This window comes from Macrobrachium rosenbergii, chromosome 20, assembly GCF_040412425.1.
Source record: "Macrobrachium rosenbergii isolate ZJJX-2024 chromosome 20, ASM4041242v1, whole genome shotgun sequence".
Classification (NCBI taxonomy): Eukaryota; Metazoa; Arthropoda; class Malacostraca; order Decapoda; family Palaemonidae; genus Macrobrachium; species Macrobrachium rosenbergii.
The window spans coordinates 15,620,001-15,624,951 of NC_089760.1; positions in this window are offsets into that span (position 1 = coordinate 15,620,001).

Here is a 4,951-nt window from a genome sequence, read left to right on the forward strand (position 1 = left end):
GTTAAGGAATTCAGATTTTATTTGACTGAAATTGAATATACATATGCATGAACCAGGGTTACTTTGCTGAGGTACTTGTGAACTGTTTATGTGTTGTTTGTATTAGTTGTATTTTATGAAAAGGTACATATGACTATATATATATATATATATATATATATATATATATATATATATATATATATATATATATATATATATATATATATATATATATGCAATCATATGTACCTTTAAAAGATAAAATTAATACAAATAATGTATTAAAAGTTTACAAGTATCTCAGCTAAGTAACCTTGGTTCATGCATATGTGTATTCAATTTTAGTCAAATAAAATCTACGAATTCCTCAATGAATACAGTAACTGCATCAAATCAAACATCTAATATATATATATATATATATATATATATATATATATATATATATATATATATATATATATATATATATATATATATATATATATGTGGTCTAATCATTTGGAGAGGATACTTGGAATTGTGAAGTCCTTTGGTGAGAGACCGGGAAAGCACTGACTAGCTGGGGTGCAGGAGGTGTTGGAATGGAAGGGCTCAATTTACTGTATAATCTCTGCAAAGGAGGACCTGTTCTTGGCTTGGTTTGTCTGTCCGCCTGCCTGTTCATGTACCTGTCTTTCTGTTAATCCGCGCGATTACAAGAAAATTAATAATCAGGTTGTTATGGTATATGTTTAGAATACTTGTCATGTTTAAAGAAATACGAGGTTACAATTTGATGAAAGTACAGGTGTGGCTTTAATTTTGTTTTCCAGTGTTTTTTCACATATGTGTACATTTGTTGAAGGAAAACGATAGCTCCTGCTCGTTTGTCAAAGAGAACACAAATGACAGAGTTCCTCGGGAAATTATACGATCCCATCCTCGCCCAGTTGAACTGAGACGTAAACATCAGAGTACTTTGGTAACTATACTAATTACATCCATGTATTTATGAGAGAACGTGACTATCTGAATAATCGGTATGTTAATCACGTAGACGGAAGTTTACATCCTCTCTTGTTAACTAAAATGATATAGAAAACAACGACATTGACTCATTTAATGTGAAAAATATACCATGGGTGAATGAAGTGTTTAAAACCTCCAGCACAACTCTGTGATGTATGGATATAGAGAGAATCTACTGGCCCTCCTTACTTGATGAATGTGTAGTTTTTATCGTCGCAATACCTTGCAAACTTCTCGAATTCAACGTACCTTTTTGGATACAAGCTACAAGCCTATATCTGAGCGGGATATGAACGAATATATATATATATATATATATATATATATATATATATATATATATATATATATATATATGTGTGTGTGTGTGTGTGTGTGTGTGTGTGTGTGTGTGTGTGTGTGTGTGTGTGTGTGTATTTATTTTAGGATGGCCCATAAAAGAAGCAAAAAAGTGCATAAGCCACAATATTTCGTTGAATAGCCTATACGAAGGCCAATTATATTGTCTGATTTTATGAAAATTTTAAAGGTGCACACACAACATATACGGTATATATACATATACGAGTGATATATATATATATATATATATATATATATATATATATATATATATATATATATATATATATATATATATATATATATATATATATATATATATATATATATATATATATATATATATATATATATATATATATATATATATATATATATATATATATATATATATGTACTGTATATATATGTGTGTGTTTGTATATTATGTGTGTGTAAGAGTGCATAGGCGAGTGCGTACGCTCGTTCAGTTAAACAGGCTGTTGACCTCAATGACAATCACAGTAATTCAAACAGATTCACCTGATTGTTCGCCGAACCTTGTGCCTGACGTAATATCAAGAGAACATTTCGAATTGATCATTTGTAATTCTGAATTGAATGTCCTTAATTACTGTGTCTCAATTGGTTGTGCTGAGTCCAGAGCTCCACACCAGGAGTTTTACCGACTTCGAACCCTTTTTCACAGTTACTGACTACCATTGCACGTTGCAGTGAGAACATGATTATCGCTCTAATTGTTTCCGTTATAAGTTTAATTAAAAGTTACTCAGATCAAAACATTGTTATTGACATTGTTTAGTGTCTGTTTACGAATAACACTGCCGTTTGGACAGACGCAAGGTTATACAAGAGTTAGAGATAGGTTAATGAAAGATTGTGAATAAGAATCATAACTGGAACATGAATTATGAAAGATAAAATAGTTAAAAATATATTTCGTTTTGTAGATAAAAAATTTAAGACTTTGTAAGTCAAGAAAGGTCAGTGAAAGTTCTTCATAAAATATTGAAAGACGAAAATCTTCCTATAGTTCAAGAATAAGGAATCATTAGGTGAAGAAAATTAATTACAAAGCGAAAAAAAGAGAGTTGTTCAAGCCATTTACATAAGACACATAGAGGATATGGCAAATTGCTTAAGAAATATATTAAACTTAACATATATTGAAAATTAAAAAAAAATTGTGAACAAAAAAAATCTTGGACAAGACCTATTCAGACTTAAAGAATAAGGAATATATATGTTCACGAAATTCATTATAACACAAAACCAAAAAAAAAAAAAAAATCATCCAACCCAAGTACATAAAAAACATATATTGAAAGTTTAAAAAAAATTGTGGACAAAAAAAGTCTTGGACAAGAACTATTCAGACTTTAAAGAATAAGGAATATATATGTTCACGAAATTCATTATAACACAAAACCAAAAAAAAAAATCATCCAACCCAAGTACATAAAATTAATGAACCTAAAAACATTGCTACCGTTTCCATTCTTGAGAATTTAATAACGGCAATGTCACCACCACAATTAGCAATAAGTAGTATACGCATAATAATGCAGAAATTAAACAAAGCTCTCAGAGAACATACACACACGGAGGCTTCCACCAGCACAAACAAAGTCCAGCGTGAAACTGAATGAAATGAAGTTTGCATCATCATTAAAAAAAGATCCTGTATTCTTAATAAGGACACACCTGTCCGTCCCAGAGTGTGGGAGCAGGAGTGGGGAGCAGATGTGGTTGGGTCAATGATCGTTATTAGCTTAAGGCGGCAGGTGTTTGGGTCAAAATAATATCATTGTTTGTCACTGTGTTGTAGAGACAGTTTACGCTCTCTCTCTCTCTCCCTCAGAAAAAAATATATAATATATATTTATGTAAATATGTATATATAAAAGTATTCATATGATATATACGTATTTTATTTATTTGATATGTAGAGGTCTATTATATATATATATATATATATATATATATATATATATATATATATATATTTATATATATATATATATATATATATATATATATATATATATATATATATATATATATATATATATATGTGTGTGTGTGTGTGTGTGTCTGTATATATATATTTATAAATTTATAGATATGTATATATATGTGCATATATACATTTATAAATTTTATAGATGTATATATATATATAAAAAATTGTAACAGCCACAATGCTCTCTTAACTTATCGAATTCTTCACATTTTCTTTTATACAATTGTCACTACAAAGCCCAAAACCCAAGCGTAAGGAATATGAAGTATTAATGATGCTCGGTAGTGGTAATCGAACCCGCTCCCCGGGGTAATCAGAATGAAGTCATGTTGCCGACCCTATCACGAGAAGGATAAAAGTGTATTGAAGTTCTTATTTAGTGCATAGGCTGACGTTCTGATGTAAAACGTACTTCTTGGTGTCTGGCATCTTCCCATAAAGGATGTGAAGAACTCGGAAGTTCTTATCATTCAAGAACTTGAGACAAGGGGACCGGATTTAGTCAACTTCAGATTGAACACGAAGCGCATAATGTAACACATTTTAGCAAAATCTGCAGTTGTATATATAATAAGAAAAAACGTATTTTCATTGAAAATTCTTATGGAAAGAGTCAGCAAACTGTAAACCCAAGTGGACTCCGAAGGTAAATCAGCCAGCAGAAAGACAAATTGTAGGAAATGTTGATAAGTTAATAAATATGATGGAATAGAAAATAAAAAAAGGATACACCTGAATTAAGGCGACATCAGCAGAAAGCAGGAATCAATTTGCTTCTTTTTTTTTTTAACAACCGGAGATCAAAAGATTCCGCAACTGCGCAAGACAAACTATTCCCCATTTTATTTGTAGCCAAACCGAGGCCGATACCCTTCCTCTCGACTTCCGCCATCCCCATTCTCCCCCCAACAGTACGGGGATTATATTAAGTATACTTAGTTTTACCAGACCACTGAGCTGATTAACAGCTCTCCTAGGGCTGGCCCGAAGGATTAGACTTATTTTACGTGGCTAAGAACCAATTGGTTACTTAGCAACGGGACCTACAGCTTATTGTGGAATCCGAACCATATTATAGCGAGAAATGAATTTCTATCACCAGAAATAAATTCCTGTAACTCTTCGTCAGCCGGCTGGGGAATCGAACTCCGGCCCAGCGTGTGCCAGTCCGCCTCTCTACCGACTCACCCAACGAAGAGCTTACGGGATTATATTGCACACTGTACATATATATATGTGTGTGTGTGTGTGCGCGTATGTGCCACAATAACTGAAATGCGTTGAGCAATTTCAACCAAACTTGGTATACATATGACTTACCAGCTAGAAATCAGCAGTGGGGGGTGGGGGGCGGTAAGGCATCACTAGAACCAAAGTTCACCAAGGGAGGGGTGTGCTCCCCTGAAACAGGGCTGGTTCTGCCCGTGAAATGGGCTGGTTATGCTCGTAGACTTAGTAACTTTACGAATTTATCATACCTAATTTCGGTATACATGTGACTTACTATCTGGAAAAGAATACTGTGGCGGTAAGACATCAATGGCACCAAAGGGGGTGGGGGTTGGAGGGGGCTGACAGGGAGAGAGAGAGAGA